The sequence below is a fragment of the Lissotriton vulgaris genome, chromosome 4_1 (genome assembly GCF_964263255.1).
Source record: "Lissotriton vulgaris chromosome 4_1, aLisVul1.2, whole genome shotgun sequence".
Lineage (NCBI taxonomy): Eukaryota > Metazoa > Chordata > Amphibia > Caudata > Salamandridae > Lissotriton > Lissotriton vulgaris.
The window spans coordinates 934,309,025-934,333,225 of record NC_141691.1 but is presented as its reverse complement, the minus strand read 5'-3'; positions in this window follow the sequence as shown (position 1 = coordinate 934,333,225).

Below are 24,201 nucleotides of genomic sequence, written 5' to 3'. Positions count from 1 at the left end.
CTGATGAGAAAGCCAGCTCGTCATGGGTGTTACCTGCACTGTGCTTATGATGAGCTTGCTTTGTGATGAATAAAGGGATTCATGGAATGTCAGCACAGGAGGGGAAAACCCCCTAGCAGCCAAGGTGTTAACATCACATCCTGGTCCGTAATACAACTCTGAAGCTCCAATATGGCCTTTGCCGCAAGTTCACTCATTACGGCTATATGGTCCTCCATAAGAAGACATTCTGTCCATTTTACCCTTCTGGTGTCCTTTGAAGGAAAAATATCAATTGTGATGGATCTAGATTCAGACAGCTTTCTTCCATACAACTCTACAGATAATATAAGTGGATTATGGTCGCTTTCCACCCATTTTAATACAGACATATCCTTAATAGAGGACCAAAACTCTTTGTTAAAAAGAATGTAGTCTATACGACTACTATGTATCCCATTATCAAACGTGGGATCACCCACCTTATCTGACTTTGTTCTACCATTTGCCGCCCTAAGCCCCTGTTCCAAACATAAAACTTTAAGCTGTAATGCAGCTTGAGACCACTTCTTGATAGGAGGTATGGTCAATTGCGGAATATCCCACGCAAGATCTTCCTCCAATGTAAGTTCAATATCATTGTTATCTAGTGGTTCAAAGCAGCAATTGAAGTCTCCAGCTACACGCATATTCCCCTTACCATTATGGTTATTAAGATACGAATCCAACAGGGAGACTGTCTCTGAGGGTTTGCCCCCGGGTTTTCCCCTAGCATGTATATTAAAGATATACAGATCTCTACATTTTGGGCTTTGAATCCTAATGATTAGAATATTGGTGCTCTTAGAATCCAGCTGGGGCCTGATTTTCAATTTTTATTTATGGCCATGTCTGTCCTACCTGTCCTACGTATGTGCATAGCAAGGGGATGTTTGGATAGAACACCACCAACTCTGCACCAGTGGCTGGCTAGTCTCCTTGCTGTTTTTAATCTAGAAAAGGGCATGTATGCAAGGAAAGGAAGAAGGGGTAGACTATTAGGGAGGTGAATATGGGAACCCATTCAGAAATGGAAAGAGACTGTTAAAAATTCCCGGTGTGACCTACCCTGAAAGGATATATGTGCTTTTTCTTTTTTCTTTAATTTTTTTTGCTTGGTTACTCCAGAAACATACTTATCATTTTATCTCTGTATTCTAATGTATTGAGACTTGGTTCTTGCTGTGCTGTAATACCAAAAAACTTTTAATAAAATATTTAAAAATAGTAGTCTTAAGTTAGAAGTTTGTCTTAAGTTAGGATTTTGTCCTAAGTTAGGATTTTGTCTTAAATTACGATTTCGTCCTTATTTAGCATTTTGTCTTAAAATAGGATTTTGTCTTAAAATAGGATTTTGTCCTAAATTAGGATTTTGTCTTAAATTAGGATTTTGTCAAAATACTAGCTTAAGACAAAATCCTAATTTAAGACTGCTAAATGCTTTCTGTGAATACCAAAAGTAGTAAGTTTAGGATTTTGTTGTAAGTTAGTTCTGTGAATCGGGCCCTTGGTTCTTCTTTTGTTTGTAGCTAGGTATCAAATCTACTAATGACATTATTGCTTCTTCCTCAGTTTTATATTGGGGTACTTTACATAGGAATCACAGGCAGCTATTCACTCAAAATATTTATGATAGGTAGTATCCGATTCTGAAGAAACTAAGGCAGAATGTTGGCACCATATAAAGAGAATCTTTACTTGATCTTTATTCTGTCTGAGGATCCCTTTTCAATTATCTATGGTACATCTGAAAATATGACTTTTAAAACAATCACATAATAAAATTAATAAAAGGTCCCATAAAAAACATATCAAGTTAAACAGGCTAAAAACACACAGGTTTGGATAGGGACCGCAATCTCATGTGCAGTTTAATAAATACAACCTATCAAGCTATGTCAAATAACATCAGTTACATAATGTCTGCAACTTGTTACTATGGCCTCACTTGTATCCATTCGCAAGATACGTAACGCAGTTTGGCAAGATCCTATTCCTATTTTAGCACAAAATGTATGTTTCCAGTCGCTAACATCTTGGAACGCCCACTTTGCATGTCATTAGTGATAAATATCACTGATATGCAAAGTGGGGCGCAAGATGGTTGCTATCTCCTACTAGCTGTCGCTAACTGGTGTTAGCGACAGCTAGGTAATAGGGAGATCATTTTATCTCCGCTTTCTTGACTTCTAAAGCCAAAAAAGCGGAGATTAACCCCCTTGATAATATGCCCCAATGTTTCTTACAGTCTCAGATAAATTAACCCTCAAGGTAAAGGGATAACCTGTGCACGGAACACTTTGGGCCTGATTACAATGTCGGGCTGACTTGCATCTGCCCAACCCTGTCTCGGTCCTGGGACTGACCTCGGGTTTGTGGTCCTGACCGGCTAATTACAATGCGACCGATCACTGTTTGGTCGCATACTCCCATTTCTCAACTGGAACTCGTGTTACGGTCATGCACTGGCAGTAACACAAGTTCCCATTGAGAAAAGGGAGGTGTTGTTCATCCCTGCACCCCGTGGTGCCTGCCACAAGGTGCAGGGATCAACAGGGGGGCAACAACCTCAGGCTGCATGCAAAAGGGGGCCCTGCTGGGAGCCCCCAAACAGGCTTTCTGACATGGTTTCCATATCGGACAGGCCGGCATGGAAACTATGTTAGCAACCGTGCATCTTAATCCCAAGGGCGGAAAGGCCTGTCCTTTGGGATTATGAGCCAGCTTCTACTGGCCAACAGGCTTCATGAGGCTTTCAGAAGCCAGCCAGAATGACCCTTGGGTTTACTTTCCGACCGCCAGCATCGTAATGCGGCTGTTGGAAAGTAAACCAAGGGGCCATTTAAGATGTTGCCAGGAACGCTCTGACTGTCAGTTGGAGCCTCTCCGGGAAGCATCGTAATCAGCCCCATAGTCTTAAATGAGCAGCTTAAAGCGGGAATGCCTCTTCCCTTTCTAACCCTGAGATTACAGCAACTTTCATGAGTCTGCAACTGTTCCATGCAACTGAATTCACCTTATTAAACAATTCATGGAGTCTGGTTAATTGAAAGTATCATCACAATTCAGTTGCTTCCCATTCCCCCGTGTAGTTCCTCAAGGCCTTTCAGTAAATTCACTTGCTTTAAGATTTCTCAGCAGACAATCGCATGACCTATCAAAAAGAGACAGTCCCTGCCCGTACCCACCGCATGGCAGTCTATACAGTGTAATAAAACTTACCTGCCTTGTAAGTAGGACATATTTTTTCTTTCCTAAAAGAACCCCTGTAAATAAGAAATGTTGAAGACAAACAGGGAGTTTTTTCTCTCTGACATTGGGACCTTTCTGGGGTTTTCTGCCCAGCATTGGCATGTTTCGCTGGCAGCCTCAAGTGGGAAATAAACGGATGTCATTATCCAAGTAGTATATGTCCAGAAGTTTATAACAGGCCTCTAATACAGAGAAACATGTTAAACTGCGCCAGATTTTTGCAGCCCTACACAGTCAACTTGTAAGCTAGGTAGTGTCCCGTAAAGTACAAACTACTGAAGAAAAAGGTGCCTCTACAGGACAAGACTCTCAAACGTTCACACCTTCTGGTCATCCTGCGGCAATATCAAGTTCAATATTATATCACTTTTGCTTAACACATAAAAGATTAGAAAAAACAATTGTAAAATACAAAATAAAAAGAATAAACAATGTGCAGTTCAGTGTCAATAGATAAAAGTGCTTATTTGAAATAGTCATCAACTCTTAGACATTGAATTCATTGAGCTCTCAACATTTGGTACTGGTACTTCTTTTTTATTTGTATGAATTAGTTTATCAACACAGAGGAGTAAAACTCGTTACGCTAAGAAAGACAAAGCATTATATGATAAACAAATGCAATCAAACTATTTGCTGCACCTGTGATATCATAAGTGGCAGTAGTCTCTGTGCACTTCTCTCTTTATTCGCCTACATGTGAGAACCAATCTTCTTGAACCAGGGGATGAGAGAAGTGATACATCCTAATTCAGTTTCCCCGCTGTGAGATGCCAAATACCCACTCATTTGCAAGGTCAATAGGCTTTGCCCATAAGACCAATTGGATTTACTAATGTTTTAAGCTATACTGTTCACCAGGGCAAAAAAAATACGTGATTACCTCTACATCATGTGGTAGGCGTGTCCATAGTTCAACTCGTGTGTGGTCAGAAGCCACAAACTTGTCACAAATGCACAAAATTTTAAGTGCGAATTTGCTTCGAATGTTGGCAAAAGTTATAAACATGATTTTACTTATTGTACTCTTTCTCATCCAGTGAAATCACATTATACAAGCTTTAGCCTCACCAAGAGCCTCCTAATTGCTTTGTTTTTGGGGGGAGTTTTATATAGCGCAAACTAGACCCGAAGGTATCAGAGTGCTTTGCATGAGCACCAGTTATGTTACAGACAGACACATTCATTTTTGTTAGGCACAGGGAGTTTAAGTGATTTGCTCAGAATCACAGAATGTTGAGCATCCCTGCCAAGACTCGAACCTGGTTCTCCGGCTCCGAGGTCAACCGGCCACATTGTCTCTCCCCACAAGGGATATGGGAAGGGAATGAAGTGGAAACCACAAAGAGACAATCTTACTCTTTCCCTGAGGTAGTAAGGACAATGCCAGGGGTATGAATGGATAAACACCTGAATGAGTTCCTTGAAATCAGCAATATACCTCTTCCTGTGGTATTATAGAGATGGCATTGCAATTTGATCTGGCTCTTCCCAGTCACTCTATCATATTAATATTTATCCGATTGTGAATAAAAAGTTATTTTAAATGGATGCCTCAATGCAAAGTGCAACTGCAATACAGAGGCAATCATAATCAAATTCATTGATATGAAGGACACATTTTTCATTTTAATAGTGAGGTTCCTTCTCAATGTACTACCCCCGGTCAATGGAACATTTGTGCCTGCTTTATGTAAATGTAAATGTAAATGTAAATGTATAGGCATTTATATAGCGCACTACTTACCCGTAGGGTCTCAAGGCGCTTCGACCGCTGCAAAACCCTTCCTGGCTTCCCTGAGAGATGGTCCCTTAATGGGTATCTCCAGGGTGAGACCAGGCATCCCCGGCGGTCTGGTGGGGCCGTTAGTGAGGATGAGGCAAGCTAATGCCCAGAGTTGCCGAGTGTGATCGCTGATCAGAGTGGGCACCGAGGCGAGAGAATTATCGAGTCCGCTGACCCTGGTCCAGAAACCTGCCGCGTCGGGAATCGAACCCTGGTCCCGCGGCCGTCCTCTGCTCTCGGGTCTGCCGCCTCTAACCAGTGAGCCACACTACCTCTACACTAGAAGTGTAGAGGGGAGAAATAACTCAGTAGGTCAGACTCACTGACTCAGAAGAATCACAGACTCCAGATTTCCAATGTAGGGGTTTATTACAAAGCCAAAAATAACTGAACATACAGACACCTCAAGAAGACGTTGTACAAATACATTGAAACTAATACAAAGCCAAACCTACAGGCAAATTCAAACTTCTGGAGCATGAAAAGGATCACAAATTCAAGAACTAGAACGCAGGCAATACGTGTCCCCACATCTAGATCAGTCTTCATTGGAGGATCATAAGTAAAAACATTAGTCTATCCCTACTTTACCACTAACGTGACATCCCTACTTAGCATTCCCCAGGCAAGATAGGAAAAGGTGTCAGGGCATGAAGACCTCCCAGGAAGTTCACTCACGCTGTGTTGATGGCACGCACCCCAATGGCACTACAAACCTTGGTCACATCTTTTAATAGTTTCATGCTTGGCTTAGACTTGAAAATTAACTGCTCCAAAACCTTGTCTATGTATTGTGGGCCAAGAACAAGCAGGCATTTGAAGCCAATTTTTATAAACTCCAATCCCTTAGAAAAGACCTCCACCTTCCCATATCTGGGAATTTTGTTTCATGAAAGTGGCTCATGGACTACTGCAATTAATGCTAGATCTCTGATATATTCCAAAACTATCATGGCCTTACAATGTTTTATGAAAAAATTAGGAAAAAAACCCATAAAGGAAATTTTAACTATTTATAATGCGACTTGTTTAGCTGTAGCTACTTATGGATCAGGTCTGTGGGGTTACTCAAATATTAATTCAATTCAAACTATGGAAAATAAGTTTCTACGCCACATCTTGTCCGTGCCTGAAAGTACTGCGACCATGATATGCCACACTGAATTAGGAATGGTTTATGTTACTGATACGATTAAGATTCAGCCAATCCTTCTTTGGCACAGGGTTTGGACAAACGATGAATGTGCGGTTAACCGGGCCATTTTAAAGGACATTTTAGCATTGGACAACATTAATGATTTTAAATGGATACGCTATGTCAGAAACTTTCTCGAAGAATTAAGTTGTGCCCAATATTTTGAGGATCCGTTATCAATGGCATACATATCAAGAAGAGATCTGAAAAATTTGTGTATTGCCCATCTCAGGGACAAAAGATATTTAGAGGAGGCGAGAAAAAAGACTGTTTCTGCCCATAAGGATATTTTATGTGAAGAGAAACTACAGCCATATTTATCATTGTATATGTCCAATCATGAACGTTTCCTTTTAACCCGGTTTAGACTTAACATTGTTTTTAGGTTATTATCTTTTCCTGTGATGAATTGTTGGTCGAAAGACTTATGTCTTTGTCCATGTGATGACATGTCCCCACAATCTGATATACATATTTTATTCTTTTGCAAATTTTATACTTTTTTTCCGAAAGAAACTTATCATCCCTATTCTTAAAGATTTAAATGTATATAGATGTCGCTCAGCGTTTTTAGAGTGTCAGAAAATGAAAACTGTTTTTATGGTAGCCTCACTTGCTGAATTTTTTTAATCAGTTTTTAAGTGTCGTAAATCGATTCAAATGAATTAATTCTTTATGTTGTACATATGTATTTAATTTTGGTGTTTTCTCTTTTGTGTGATTTTAAATAATGACTACTTGACCCCTTTGTAAATTGTACCTTTTCATGCTACTTTTATGGTTATTTTTTGCTTTTTAACCGAATAAAGTATTTGAATCTGAATCTGAAATCACTCACGTTGTATGGGTCAAGTAGCTAAAGGCTACAGAGCTAATTTTAAGATGCTTTTTCCCTCTCCACTGATCTCCTCTCTCCTCCTAACTCTCCCTCCGGGGCACTGTCCCTAATTCAAATCACCAAATTATAGAGCACGCCCGTTAGGTGTCGTTCGATCGCTTACTCCCGCTAAGTGCCTCCTCATAGGTAGTTTTCTATTTAGTTTCGATACTCCCAGCTCCTGGCTTGATGACCTTGATTGCCAGGCCCTCTCTAGTGCAAAAGAACACTCTCTCACATTATCAGTACTCCTTGTACCCTCTCCTCCCCGAGCCTAACTCCTAAAACAAGAGTGTCATTCTAACCCACAAAGATGACTTTCTCCACCTGCAACAGAAACTTGAGAACAGAACAAATCCAACATGAACATTAAATTCAGCTTTACCCACTATGAGAACCGTCAGGGAGAATACATTTCATTCCTACAAAAACCGGGCAACATAAGACCATCCCATATAGGTCACATGGAACAAAAACATGTAGATGAATCTTTTACTAAGCATTTCGAAATCAACGCTTTACATGAGCACATCAAATACGTAAAAATTGTGAACCTCATACACAAATTCTACATGTTAATGTTTTTAGTTAAGCATGTATGTATGGCAACATTAATTTCTCCATGTTTAATATGAAAAATACAACTAGCACATCACCCTTCACATTATTACAGTACACATTCTACTGTCTCATGTTAATACGACAAAAGAATAAATGCAGGTGCAAACTAATCTTAATTATGATGCACCCCTACAAATGAAAGAGCATGATCTCGCTCTATCAGTTAGGTATTATAGAGATGGCATTACAGTTCGATCAGGCTCTTCCCAGTCACTCTATCATATTAATACTTATCCGATTATGAATGAATACGTAATTTTAAATGTATGCCTCAATGCAAAGTGTAACTGCAATACAGAGGCAATCATAATCACATTAATTGATTTGAAGGACACATATTTTTCATTTTAATAGTGAGACTGAGAGGTGAGTTCATTGGGGTAATAAATAATTCCATTCTCGGCTGGAGCATATTCTCTAGTGGTCAAAACTGCTTGTCCAAATTCATCTCACCGGCACGACACATATATTGCTCTATTCCTTTCTCCCTTTATTTTCTGCCTAGTGGTTTTTTTTTATCTCCAGCAGTGCTGTCTCGCATGTACGCCAATTCAGCTTTTATCCTAGGTTTTAAATCTGAGCAAATCTTAAAGAGAAAAAAAAAGCTAAGAATGCTCTGATTCTCAGAGGTGTTCAATCAACGGAATGACTGCAATAATTTTGGATCCAGTTTCTGTGCTGTGAATGCTTCTTCTGTCTGCCAAGGAGTCCCCTTGGCATAGTTTGTATCACAACTTGCCAGAAACCTTCTTCTTTGTAGAGTACAGTTTATCCTCTCATGAAACGTTGTGTCATTAGGTCGCTGTTTTCCATCTCCCAGCCTTGACAGCTAATAAAATGCACTCACCTTTCATAAAATAAACAGCCCAAATGGTTTTCAAAGGAGGTCCAGCAACAGCTCTGTGCAAATGTAATAAGAGTTTACGTTCAAACTCTGTCGAAAAATTTACAGATACATTTAAAGCAAAAGGTTGTATTTGATGCCTGAATAGTGTTTATATTGCTGTGTTGCATTCAGCGTAAAGTTTTGAATGGCAATCTATTATCCATGCAAATTCACATTTGTTCTTCCTATTTACAATAGCAAAACATTTTGTAAACAGGGAGTCTTGATAGGTTTGGCTTGAATCTCACGTTTATATTTGATGTCATAGTGATCGATTCATAATTCTTTTAATGAATACTACAGTAGTTCTACAACACTACCCGTTTACATAGTTTATATGTCTTTAAGAATTGGCCCTAAAAACATCCAACTTCCAATTTCCTTAAGTGGGAAGAGGCCATAGTCCTATTTGATTAGTTCTAATTGTATATTACCTACTGGCAGTCACCAGTTCGTATTTATAGTTACAACATGGTTTCCATTTATTGATTTGCTAATACCTTTGGCATCATTTGACGAATCTTTGCAAATTTCTCCCAAAAAAAGTCTATCCAGGTCAGCTCATATCCTAAAAGTTTGGGTGTGATTCGTCAAGCGAGGGCTGAGAAAAAAGGGGGTCACAAAACGCATTTTTCCCATGTTAATTTCCATTGGAAATCTTGCAACGAGCTACAGCCCGAACTGCTCAACGGAATTACCCCAGATTTGGCAAAAAGGCAGAGCTTGGTTCAGAAAGTGACCTTTTTTAAATGGTGTGAATCTGTTCAGTAGTTTTTGAGAAATTAAAAAAATAGGAGTCAAAAATCAATTTCCCATCGGAAGCTTTGGGCAAGGCTACAGCCTAAACTACTCAACGGAATCACCCCAAATTTAACAAAAAGTTAGTGTTTGTATAAGAAAGCGAGCATTTTTTTAAATGGTGTAAATCCGTTCAGTATTTGCTGAGAAATTAGAGAAATAAAATGATCGATATCTGGGCAGAGCCTAAGTCCCGAGCACGAGCTTCACTGTGATTGGCTGCCAACACGCCAAAGCAGGAAGTGTTGGCAGCCATCTTGTGACTCAGTAGGAGCGAGTTATCAGAAAACATAAATATAAAGGTATAAAACAACAGAAGGGGGGCAAAATAGAAACACCCTCACCCCCTAGGCCTGCTCAGGGTGGCCCCGAAAGATCTGCAGGGCCAAAAAAGCATAAAAAAACAAAAACTACGCAATTAGCGCTGGGGCCATGGGTTCCCACGTTTTATTTTAATAAGGCCCTTGGGTGGGCTTGGTTCAGGGGCATTTCTTAAAAAATAATAGCGAAGGCTCGCTGGAGCTGCGGGGGTCCTCGGGGGTCCCTGCAGCCCCAGGACTTCACTCTTGTTGGTAGGGAGAAAGGTCTTGGTCTGGACAGCGCGCTTTTGTTGAAATGGTGTAAATCCGTTCAGTCGTTTTTGAGATATTAAAGGAAATATATATATATATTTTTTTCGACACTGACAAAGCCGGAAGGCGAAACGCGTCTTTCGGGGGGTGAAGGGGTCTGCAAATAAACATCGTGTAATAGGATACTTGTGTGCTCTCGTTTTTCAGCGATACGAGCTGATTGTGTTGGAATACATTTAAATGTAAATGTAAATGTAAATGTAAGGTGTTTTGTAGCGCGCTCAATTACTACCGGAGTATCCTGGCGCGAATGACCGCTGGGGAACCCGTCCTGGCTTTCCCTGTGAGATGGTCCCGTGCTGGGTATCTCCAAGGTGAAGCCAGGCATCCCCGGCGTCTGTGGGGGGCCGTTGTAGAGATGAGGCAAGCTTAATGCCCAGAGTTACCGAGTGTGATCACTGCCCAAAGTGGGCACCGAGGCGAGAATTATCAGTCCGCTGACCCTGGTCCTCGACCCTGCCGTGTCGGGAATCGAACCCTGGTCCCGGGCCGTTCTCAGCCTCCGGGTCTGCCGCCTCTAACCAGTGAGCCACACCTCTCTACAATTATATTGTATTATATTATATATATATATATATATATATATATATATATATATATATATATATATATATATATATATATATATATATATATATATATATATATATACTAGCAGCCCGTCCCGACATTGTCCAGGAGAAATCAGGATTCAGGGAACCCGCCCGCCCTGATGTTGTCCGTGTGTCCCCCGGAGCGCACCCACTGCTGCTTCACCTACCTCAGCCACCGCTCCTCCCCGCGCTCCTGAGTTCACCGCTACTCCTCGCCTGTCCACCGCTCCTCGCCGCTCCTCACCGCTCCTCCCTACCTGCCTGCTGCTCCTCACCGCTCCTCCCCGCCTGTCTGCCGCTCCTCACCGCTCCTCCCCGCCTGTCCACCGCTTCTCCCCGCGCTCTTGTCCGCCGCTCCTCCTCGCTTTCCTTTACGCAGCTCCTCCCCGCGCTCCTGATGTCAGTACGCATGTCGCGGCCGGCGCTACTTCCAAGGGACTACATTTTTTTTATCATAAAACTTTTAAAGAACGTATATTTTTTTATTTTATATAGCCTATGTCCATCTGCAGACCCTGACAATTACAATGATAAATCGGGTGTTTGGATTGCCGCTGTCGTTCCTGAGTTTACCCACCTCAAAGGTTCCCAGTTCTCTCTTTATAATAGTAGTATAGATATATATACCAGCAGTCCGTCCCGACGTTGTCCGGGTCTTATTATTTGTTTAGGACCCACACCGACGGTCTACGTCCCCCACTGTGTTTCCGACGCGCCCACGCTAAGGCACACACAGCATTCAGCCCCAGTACTGGCAGTCCCTCAAGGAAGTAGAGCGAAGGGTTACTTACCACACCTCCATGTGAACGCAGATGCCCATTAAACGCATACGCCCCGGGGCTTGATCGGTATCCTAATTTTAGAATGTAGCACAATTTGCAGTAATTGTCCTTGCAGACACGCTCATTCGCTTGTGGCCTGTCGCCTTAATATTTTGTATGTACGACCCACATGGCATGAAGGCGACCCACATGGCATGATGTGCGGAACATAACGGCAACTGTGCGCACTTCGCGCTTACCACATACGCCCATTGAAGGCTTTTGCTCCATGTCATGCCCCCAGCACACGACCCCAGCGTTTGTCATGCGCATACACCCATTGAAGGCTTTTGCTCCATGTCACGCCCCCAGCACATGCCCGCAGCGTTTGCCACGCCCCCGGCACACATCCACAGCACAACGCAGACGTTTACTAAACGCATTGTTTTTTGTCATCAGGCTGCGCCATGCCCACAAGGGACTACTTTGCTGGCACGGCTATTTTACTTTTTAAATGTATATGGTGGGCGTCTGCATATCCTATGTCCTTCTGCTGCAACTGCCCTTTCCAATGCTGTATTGGGTGTTGTGATTGGTGCCGTGGTTACTGAGATTACCCGTCTCAAAGGTTTGGGCTCTCTCTTTATAATAGTAGTATATATATATATATATATATATATATATATATATATATATATATATATATATATATATATACATATATATATATTCACTGAAAAAACCATAGGTTATAGACCATATATAGTTAGGAATTAGCATTTACAAAACCTTGAAAATTCACTGAAAAAAACAGGTTATAGACCATATATAGTTAGGAATTCGCATTTACAAAACCTTATTTTACTCACACAAAACCATTGAAATTCCATATATAGTTAGTTGCACTAACTATATATCGCGCACCCGCAATCCACTGCTGATGATGTCACATATTACATCATTCATGACATGGTCAGTGACATTACTGATGACATCACTGATGACATCTCAAATGACATCACTGATGACATCACTGATGACATCTCATTTGACATTACTGATCACATCACTGATGATATCATTCATGTGATAATACAATGAACCTCTTCAGACTCTAATATAACCTTACATACAATCAGTGTAAACAGACACTCACAGACTGTCACTCATCCATGGAGTTACTCACACACCTAGTCAGTCATGCAAAGAATTAATCACCCCTCCATTTCCTCAACTATACAGTTATACAAACTTTACTTATCCAAACATATACTAACACATATTTACTCTCTTATACAATCCCTGATACAAGTTCACAATGATCCATACAGCCACCCACACATTCACTGGCTCTTATGCACAGTTATTTATATATGTCAACTCTCACATGTACTGTGTTTTACATATGTACTTACTTTGACATGTAGCACTGAGATATCCATTCACTCACCAATACACTCATGCACACAGTCAACCGCCCATACAGCTGTTTCCACATGCACTTTTGAAACCATACATCTAGTGAATCAACTGCTCACACATCTATGCACAGAGTCATACACCTCCCAGCCACCCACAAACACTCAGTCTCCCATACAAATACTTGGGCAACCAATCAATAACCCATATAGTTACTCATATAGCTACTTATCAACACATGCAACAGTTTACAGAACAACAGACATAATGATGCACAAATTAAGACAGTGTAGTCACTAACCCATGCACTCAGTGAGACACATTTAATCACTCAATCATACAGTCAGTCATGCACCTACTAAATCCTTCATCCAGACACTTATACATCCACTCATTCTTCAATATGTAAGACATATTTTAACTTTACAGAAACATACAGTCACTGGATGTTGTCATCAGTGATGTCATCAGTGATGTCATTTGAGATGTCATCAGTGATGTCATCAGTGATGTCACTGACCATGTCATGAATGATGTAATATGTGACATCATCAGCAGTGGATTGCGGGTGCGCGATATATAGTTAGTGCAACTAACTATATATGGAATTTCAATGGTTTTGAGTGAGTAAAATAAGGTTTTGTAAATGCGAATTCCTAACTATATATGGTCTATAACCTATGGTTTTTTCAGTGAATTTTCAAGGTTTTGTAAATGCTAATTCCTAACTATATATGGTCTATAACCTATGGTTTTTTCAGTGAATTTTCAAGGTTTTGTAAATGCTAATTCCTAACTATATATGGTCTATAGCCTATGGTTTTTTCAGTGAATATATATATATACATACATATATAAACATATATCATCTGTATATCTATATAAATACAAACATAAATGCATGCATACATATACTTATATGCATACAGATGCATGTTATTTACATGAAAGTTGAAAAAACACTAATAAAAGCAAAGCTAAAAAGCCACCTCATTACAAACAGAATGGCTTTAACTTAAACGAGGGCGAGATCTATTGCATTTTCAATGCTTGTTTACTTTGGTTCCATCAAGAAGGCATTCAGATGTGTCACACATTTGCCATAAATTCTGAATGTTAGCACTCTAGTTGCACATTAGATCACTGTAGTAAAGCTACTGCTCACCAGGGACGTCTGCTGCTGGTATTCAAAGTGCATGTTTCAGTCTGCATGTCAGAATTTTTTTAATGAAATAGAAGAGGATTTGAGAAGTCACTCAAAATGATCCCTAATTTTTCTTTCTGAAGCACTAATCATACTTTCTATGGCAAAATTAACCCCCTCATGTTGTTCCTTTTTAAATTGAGTGTTTTCAGACTTACCACTTCATTCCAATCAAGATGGCTTCTGGTGTGCCATACTTTTGTCATAAGTAAGACTGTTAGCGCTCTAGTTGTTCTTTAGAACACTCTGGGACATTCTGTCATTGGGCTATACTTGGGGTACATCTGGGTGATATTTGGGCTACATTTAGGCTCTTTTGTACCTGGTGGCCATCTTGGGAGACTGTATGTCAGAATTTTTTAATGAAATTGAAGAGGGTTTGAGAAGTCACTCAAAATGTGCCCTAATTTTTCTTTCTGCAGCACTAATCATAATTCATATGGCAAAATATACCCCCTCATTTTGTTCCTTTTTAAATTAAATGTTTTAAGAGTTACCACTTTATTCCAATCAAGATGGCTTCAGGTGTGCCATACCTTTGTAATAAGTAGGACTGTTAGCGCTCTAGTTGTTCTTTAGAACACTCTAGGAGGCTGCAGTAGAACACAAAGGAATCAACTGACAGTCTCTGTCCTTGTTGGATGTACATGTTTTACTGAGAATGTCAGACTTTATTTTCACATGACTGAGAAAGATAATGTGAATTTACAGAAAATATGCTTTCAGTTTAGCTTATAGATCCCCTTCCAAACCACTGTGGGAAAATCATGAGATATTAGTTTTCTTTCAAACAATATTCATGATATCACAGCAGAAGGTTTTTTCACATGGTAAAATCACCTTAGAACCCACCACAATTCCTAAAACGAGTATGGTACCATCAACAAATGATTTATAATGTAACTAAAGTCCTAAAACCCTCTATTAACTACAATGCTTTTTAATGAGGTGCTATCATGTATATTGGTCCCAAGATGGCTGCCAACACTTCTTGGATGAAGTGCTGACAGCCAATCAGATCAGATGTGTGGTTAGGCTCCGCCCAGATATATATATTTTTTTGAACCTAAATTACTCAAAATCCACTGGAGCACATATATTGAGACCTAGCAAAGGCACATCGGGCTAACAGTCCCTACAATTTTGCCAAGTTTCGTGCAAATCCATTCAGCCGTTCGAGCTAAAAGTGAGGCCAACCGCCCTATGGAAATTAACATGGGAAAAACGCGTTTTTGGACCCCCCTTTTTTCTCGGCCCCCCCTTGATGAAACCACCCCAAATTGTCAGGGGCTGCTCAGAAACAAAATGTTCCATTTTCCTGAAAATTTCAGCCAATTCCGTCCACAAACGCCAAAGTTATTAGACATAGAATTTTCAAAAATCCCATAGAGAAAAAATCCTAACTATATATACCTACTGGCGACCGCCAGTAGGTAATATATATATATATATATATATATATATATATATATATATATATATATATATATATATATATATATATATATATATCCCGAACACTCGATTCACTTCCAGTTAGCACACACTCAGCGGCTCCGGCGAGAAAGGATACATAGACCTCGTAGCTTTTGGGTAGCGATGTTATTTTTATTCAGGTGAGAACCACACACAACGCGTTTCGAGCTGGAAAGCACTGGCTCACGGGTAATTTGGTAAAAACGCCATCTAGCATTTAAAGAGTCTAAACCACACCTCTTGCAGGACTTGATGGGTCACATGACAGTCTTAAAGGAAAACAGACTCGGTAGTTTAAACATTTTTCACAGTGTCAGAGGATCCATTAGCACACATAGATAATAACTATGTACAAGATATATTGCTGCTGAATACAAGCATAAAAATGAATATTTCATCATAGCAATTCATATCACGTTCTAAAAAACATAAATACAATGTTTAGATAAAAGTTACATATTCTTGGATAAATCCAATTATACCCCTTGACAATACCAGGTCATGTTAATAATACTCTAACCGGATAAATCCATATTGCAGTCATGCGACAAGTACAAAATCCTATCTAGATTATAGTGCAAATAAACAATTTTTTCTTTTATATAAAGTGCAAACTATGTGCCGAATGTGCAAGCTTGTGCATATGTAAGTATAAAGTGTAAAAGATGGATAATATAAAAACATTGCGATCTGTCATGTCAAATACTCTATCCACAGTGTTCACCCATATTACTATTTAGGTTTGAAAACAAACTCTAATACTGTTATGGACTGACAATGTGCATCAAGGATAATTTTTGATTCAATTATATACCGTAATAAATAATTTTTTACAGATCACTAAAGGGAAGAAAATAAGAGAACTGGCTAAAATTACCACTGATTGGGAACCAAAGCAATTAATCCTCGTCTATTTACAAATTTACAAATATGTAGTCATCAGACTGGAAACAAGATCTTGTTACAATAAACATCATCTTCTGGGAGCATAGTATTACGCCAAGCTGCAGGTTCTTATAAAAAATGGCGCATATCTTCCGTCGTATTTAACCTGTTGGGCCATTTACAGTCAAACTCCAAGATATATTTAGTTTCCAACTGCCGAAGTGAACGCTCCCTGTTTCCGCCACGTCTCTGTTTGGCTACAGAGTCCACAACGTAATACGAGAGGCAGTTAATATCATTGGCATGAGTTTTTTAAAAATGTCTCGCCACAGGATATGTCACATCACTGTGGAGAATGGTCCTTATGTGCTGCAAGATCCTGACGTGCACCTGCAGCTTGGTACTACCAACGTAGTTGAGCCCACAGGTGCACCTCAGGACATATACAGCACACTCGGTCTTGCAGTTGAATGTTCCCTCAATTTGTTTAGGAATGACACTAAATGGGGTTGTGTATGTGGACATGTTCCGACTAAATTTACAAGCCTGACAGGTGGAGCACTTCCTGAACCCGTTCGCAGGTTGCAGCTAAATAGTGGTATTCTTGAACTGTGGTGAGGCCTTCTCTAAAACTGAACCCATTGTGCTACTGCGCCTGAACGTGATGATTGGTTTGTTCACCAGCCTGTCATGGAGAACGTTGTCTGTTAGCACAATAGGCCAATATTTATTGATAATGGCCCTTATCTGCCGCTCCTCCCTATTGTAGGTGGTAATAAGTCTGGGAGTATTCATCACTTTGTAAGCAGCAATAGTGTCAGGAACTGTAATTGTATCGGTTTCAGATTCGAAAAGACTGGCTCTAGATCTACCAGCCGCTTTGTCCTTTGCCTCCAGCAAAATCCTGTCTGTATAACCCCTGGCCTTAAGTCTATCTAATAGTTCTTCTTGGCAGATTTTAAATGTGTTCTCATTGCTGAAAATACGCTTCAACCTAAGGATTTCTCCGTAGAGAATGCTAGCAATGAGATGCTTTGGATTAAGAGCTCATGGCATGTTGAGTGATGTTTCCCGCGGTGGGTTTTCTGTATAGAGTACTTTAAATTTTGTTATTATTAGTGTACAGCCGTACATCTAAAAACTCTATTTTGTTTCAGTGAATATGGGAAGTGAATTTCAAGTTAAAGGTGTTCAAATTAATCTTCCTTATGAAGTTCAACGCTTCTTCTTCACTTCATCTCCAGACGATAAAAACATCCTCAATATATCTCAAATAGGATACAATGTTAGCCGCCCACTCCGCCTGAAACGTGGTTTTGAGGACCTGCTTCTCTCACCAGCCCACATTTAAACATGCATAACTGGGGGAGAAGCAGGCCCCCATCGCCACGCCTCTCACCTGTCTATACATCTCTTTGTCAAACAGGAAGTAATTGTTGTGTAAGCACCAGTGTATGAGTTCCAGACCACCTTATTATGTTCATATAACCTGCTAGATCTTGTACCCAGAAAATGTTTAACTGAATTCATCGCTTGCCCATGGTCAATGCTCGTATAAAGAGCTTCTATGTCGAGTGTAATTAACATATATTCATTAGACCACTGAAGCTGTTCTACTTTTTGTAGGAAATCGCTGGTATCTTTGATGTAACTTGGTAACTCTTTGACCAAGTTTTGTAGGAAAAAATCTATATAACGCCCTACATTTTCTCCTAAGCTATTGATGGCAGAGATAATCGGTCTCCCAGGTATGGGAGTAACATTTTTATGGATTTTGGGTATAAGGTACAGGATGGGCAGTACCGGGAACTCATTATACATGTAGTTGTACTCATCAGTTGAAATAAGACCCTGTCTTTTCCAAGATGACAACTGCTTATACAAAACATTTTTTGATTTTTCATACTCCTTAGCATTCATTTTTATATAACAGTTTACATCACCAAGTTGTCTCTGGGCTTCTATTATGTAACCTTTTCTGTCCCATAACATATGATTCCCCCCTTTATCGGATTTCTTGATGACTACCTCCTGATTTTTCTCTAATTTATTAGCCAAATTGCAATATGCCCTATTTTTGAAAAAAAGATTTCTTGCTTTCCTGTTTTTGTGCACATTATGATTTAATTTCTTTAGATCATTAATCACCATATCGTGGAACACATCAATGCTGTCCTTAGGCATAAGGGGAACAAAGCTGGACTTCGGCTTGAAGGGGCTTATCCCAGCTCCTTCTTGAGTGTGATTAATTTTCTTTAATCTCTCTTGTGTGGCCATATCAACATTTGTATCAGCAGCATCATCATCATACTGAGCTAAATCAAGAACCATCAATACATTCGGAATATCGGAAGCAGTAAGACGTGGTACAGTCCCTATGTCTTGAGCCTCGACTGAGTTAGCAGAGTCCTTACATGATTTCAACGCAAGTACTTTTTCAGTTTCAATTTCCTTATGTAACAGTATGCGTCTATCCTGGTACGTGCATAGTTGAAACTGTCTCCTGGGCAGTAATTGAGACATATATATATGGGCAGAGCCTAACTCTCAAGCACAAACTTGCCTCTGATTGGCTGCTAACACTTCAAACCAGGAAGTGTTAGCAGCCAACTTGTGCCTCGCATCGAGTGACAATATAAAAGAAAGATCCTAGGGGCAATTTAATATACTGGAGCTCTGTCTGTGCCAGATAACCCTTTCATGATCCCTCTGCCCAATATCACCACTTCGCATCTATGCCTTTAGAAGCCAGTCCGCGGGGCTTGTAGCTCTCTACCTTTGTGAGCTAGTTGGCTGCTGTGCCTCTACCTCTGGGAGCTACTACGTTGCTGTTCCTTTGAGAGTGGATGGCTTGTAGTTCTCCCACTGCGAGTTGAGCCCGCCGGCCGCAGTTGTCCCTCTGCGAGCCTGAGTGCAAACTGTTCATAAGTCACACTATATGAGCATTGAAAAGCCATTTTATGATTCAGTCCATCAGCTGGCATCTGTCCGAGGCATATCTGAAAACACACTGAAGCTTTGTGCAGGATACCCCTTTCACTCTGCTTCTCCCCACATCAGCAGGTAATGCACCCTCTTCCCACATCACCAGAATACTCCCAACAACCTTTTTGGAACCACAAGTCTTCCTCTGCGAACCACTTGTCGGCTTGCAGCTCTTCAGGTGCGACTTCTTGGACCAGCAGTTGTATCTGTAAAGCCAAGACTGAAAATATACCGCAGGTCTCTCCCTGCGAGATACCCCTTTCACGCTCCCTCTCCCCACATCACTGTTCTACAGCTATTCCCTTGAAAGCCGACATCCCGCACCTTTCCCTATACCAGTCGGTCCACAGGTGTTCCTCTGCAAGCTGGACTGCAACTCTCTCTCTGCGGACTGATGGGCCGTGTTTCTCCCTTCATGAGCCAGCCAGTCGGCTCACAGCTCTTCATCTACGAGCCAGCCCGCCTGTTCGTAAGTCTCTGAGAACAGATGCAATGAAGGCAACGATTATGCAGGTCGGACACCCAAGACTGCTCTGACATCCCCCATCAACAGCTCCTTGTCTGCCATCCCCCCTACCCCCACCCCCACAAACAAATGTGACATCCGCATTAGGGAATCTGGAACATAAAAAATGTGGAACAATTAATAATAAGAAGAAGCCTATGAGGTTGGACAAATAAGAATCTTAGTCATGTATGGATTTACATATAAAACATTGTATTAAAACTAAACAACAACAAATAAAACTATATACAGCCATGGCATGTCATCACTGGTCAATTTGTGAATCACAGCCTGCAAGACAAAAAGAAATATAAGATTTGGCTTCATGCGTCCAGCAAAGGAGAGAGAGAAAGAGTGGGAGAGAGGAAGAGAGAGAGAAAGAAAGAAAGAGAGAGAGAGAAAGACAGAGAAAGAGGGAAAGAGTGAGAGAGGGAAAGGGGGAAAGAGTGAGATACAAAGAAGAGAGAGAGAAACAGTGTGAGAGAGAGGAAGAGAGAGAGACTGAGAGAGAGTAAAAGAGAAAGAGGAAGAATGAGAAAGAGGAAGAGAGAGAGAGAGAAAGTGAGAGAGAGAAAGAGAAAGAGAGAACGAGTGAGATACAAGGAAGAGAGAAGCAGTGTGAGAGAGAGGAAGAGAGAGAGAGGAAGAGAGAGAGAAAGAGTGAGAGAGAGGAAGAAAGAGAGAAAGAGGAAGAGAGAGAGAGAAGAGTGAGAGTGAGGAAGAGAGAAAGAAAGAGTAAGAGAGAGGAAGTCAGAGAAAGAGAGAAAGAGCGAGAGAGAGAGAGGAAGACAGAGAAATAGAGAAAAAGAGGGAGAGAGAAAGAGAGAAAGAGAGACAGAGTGAGATACAAAGAAGAGAGTAAGAGAGAAACATTGTGAGAGAGAGGAAGAGAGAGAGAGAAAGAGTGAGAGGAAGAGAGAGAGAGAAAGAGTGAGAGAGAGGAAGACCTAGAAAGAGAGAAAGAGTGAGATACAAGAAAGAGAGAAAGAGTGAGATACAAGAAAGAGAGAAACAGTGTGAAAGAGAGGAAGAGAGAAAGAAATAGTGTGAGAGAGAGAAATAGTGAGAGAGAGGAAAAGAGAGAAAGAAATAATGAGGGAGAGAGGAAAAGACCTAGAACGAGAGAAAGTGTAAGAGAGAAAGGAAGAGATGGAGAGGAAGAGGGAGTGTTTAAACATGGTGAAAATCTTCACAGCTCCCCTTTCTGCCAGCGGTGTGTCTCCAACCACGTGCCGGGACATAGTGCACCCTCAAGTTTAGTCATCGGAAAGACAGTATAGAATTAGTAATTGCAGAATACATACGACTGCACACGTGTAATTCTTTGTTTCGCTGCTGCGCACTCAGACTGCTGCACCCAATCCACTCCCACTGCCCAGCAGGGACTGCCCACTGCTGCGTAAAGAAGCCTCTCTGCTCACCTTCTGCCACCGGCTTGTGTGTAAGAGGGTCAACCTCATGCCGAAGCAACCTTCTCACTCGTGCGTACTAGCGGTAAAGCAGAGCGCACAATTCAGAGTGGGTGTTGATTGACAGGTTGGCCACACATCATCACAGGTTTCACACGCATTCTGCTCTGGTGGCACTGAGTGGCAGGTGTTCCGTGTTGGGGGGCGTCAATACGGGAATCACAGCCTGTTAGATCAACAGCAAGATAAGATTGCGCGTCACACATCCATCAAAGGAGAGAGGAAAAGAGAGACAGAAAAATAAAGAGTGTGAGGAAGAGAGAGAGAAAAAGAAAAAGTGAGAGGAAGACTGAGAGAAACAGTGAGAGAGAGGAAGAGAGAGAGTGTGAGAAAGTAGAAGAGAGTAACAGAGGAAGAGTGAGAGAGAGAAAGAGAGAAAGAGTGAGAGAGGAAGAGAGGAAGAGAGAAAAGAGAGAAACTGTGGGAGAGAGGAAGAGAGATAGAAAAAGAAAGAAAGAGTGAGAAGAAGACAGAGAGAAAGAGAGAACCAGGGAGAGTGAGAGGAAGAGAGAGAACAAAAGAAGGAAAGTGAGAGGAAGACAGGAAAAAAGAGAGTAAGAGTGAGAGAGATGAAGAGAGAGAGAAACAGTGAGAGTTAGAAAGAGTGTGAGAAAGAGGAAGAGAGAAACAGAGGAAGAGTGAGAGAGGGAGAGAAAGAGAGAGATAAAGAGAGAGAAAGTGGAAGAGAGAGAGGAAGAGAGAGATTTAGAGACTAACAGTGTGAGAGGAAGAGAGAGAGAAAGAGCATGAGGGATAGAAAGGAAGAGATGAGGAGGGACAGTGAGTGCCTACACTGTGGACAAAACTCTCACAGCTCACCTTTACGCCACCTCTGTGTCTCCAACCATGTGCCGGAACCTAGTGGAGCCCTCAATCTCCCACATCCGAAATATAGTACAGAATTAGTAATAGCAGAGTATATAACGACTGCGTACGCCTAAATCACTGTGCCACCTTTGTGCATCCAGGATGCTGCACCCAATCCACTCCTGCGGCCCAGAGATGTCTGCCTGCTGCTGTGCACCCAGGCTTCATTGCTCACCTTTTTGCGGACAATGCACCCTTCACATCATGCAGCCCTGCTCCGCAAGCTGACAAGTATTACATTTGTTGCTGTGCTAGTTCACCTATCATCATGCACACCCACTCAGTCCTTGCGGTGCCACTAACTCAGTGACCAGTGAGGCTGTGCACTTGGCAGTAGGCCCCCACTGTTCCATGGGTCAGGCCTACACTGCGGTCCAGCAGGGCACACAAAACATGAGGTGTCTGGACCACCGGGACAGGCCATCACCGGTGGGCCTGTGCCAGCTGCAGTGCATCTGGTGTGATCAAGTAAAAAACGGCATAGAGCACGTGACCCAGTGTTTTTTATTGGTAGGGTCACATGTCTTGTGATGCCTGTGCTGGATGGGTGTGGTGTGGGTGTATACCAGCTGTGAGCGAGTGGCTCTGGCATACTGACAACTAGACCTGTGAACAGCAGATCACTACAAGGAAAATGTGGGCCATGTTGCATTGTTGTCCTTCCCTGTAAGCGGAAGCTGAGTGGGCTGGCCTGGCATATGCCAGTCCTGTGTGAGGCTGTGAAGAATGACTCTGGAGCTATAGGCGTGGCTCTGTCGCGAGCTGTATGAGGAATCAACTAAAATGGGTGTCAGTGTTGTAGTGCTGCCGTCACCCGGCCCGCAAGCGCTAATGTGTCACTCTGTGAACCAAGTCGCACAACATGTCCAACATTGAAGGTCGGGTGAATCGCTGACCCTACATTCATCCATAGTTCCACACAAGAAAGACATTGGACATGGCACATCTGTGTGGGTATGAATGTTTACTGCACATTCAGTGGAGTGTTGCAGCTGTAGCAATACAGGGCCATGGAAAGTATAAGTTTCAGTTTTTGGCACATGGAGGGCAGCCAATTTGAGACAAGCTCATTGTCGAAGTTAGGCTGCGCCAACATATATACTTAATTAATCACTCCCCCAATCCCCACCCACTTATAAATTCACTATACACTCTCCATGCAGTATTGTAATGATCCAGTCTCTATGTATGTACTTGTACAATGACTGAGGCAAAATAACATAACAAACGTTTTCCCCTACTGTCAAAAGTAAGATGGTTTCATACACAGTCCTGAGCACAATGTAATGTGGTAGGGCCCAGGGGCAGCATGTTGCATACATAAGGAACACACAGACACAGATAGATATTGGAACTGGGTACGGGAAAGTGCGCTCAACTCCTTTTTATTACCACGGTCTTATGTCCAGTGACGTCTGTGCTGGATGAGTGTGGGGTGAGTGAGTACAACAGTAATCATTGGATCAGACACAAAGATTTAATCATAAAGTGTCTATGAGTTGTGCTGCACCGAGGTAGGGGCATCAGATGCATTCAGCGTGTGCGCATCCAGCGATGATGTGTAGTCCGGGGTGGGGGGGGCGCACTGGGAGCAATGTCTCTTGCCTATTGGACTGCATCCTATGCTATTGCGACTCAATGGGAAATGGAGCCCTGCTATCTGCAGTGTACATCGAAAGCAGTAGTCAGCATAAACATCCAGGAATGCTTTTTTTACTTCCTCTTGAAAAAATCCAATGACATAGAGTACAGCTCACTCTGCAATAACTAAATCAAAACTGAATTCAAATTGTGAGCTCTGCTGTCTGCAGTGTAGACTGCCATTCAGTGTTTGTTTGGACTTGCAAGATGAATTTGGTCATTGTAGTAAAGCTATAAGAGATATACAACAAGTTCTTGAAGCAAGGATACTAAAAGGATATTGTGTAGATTTGAGGGATGTTATACTTAGTTGCATACTGCACTCTGGAAT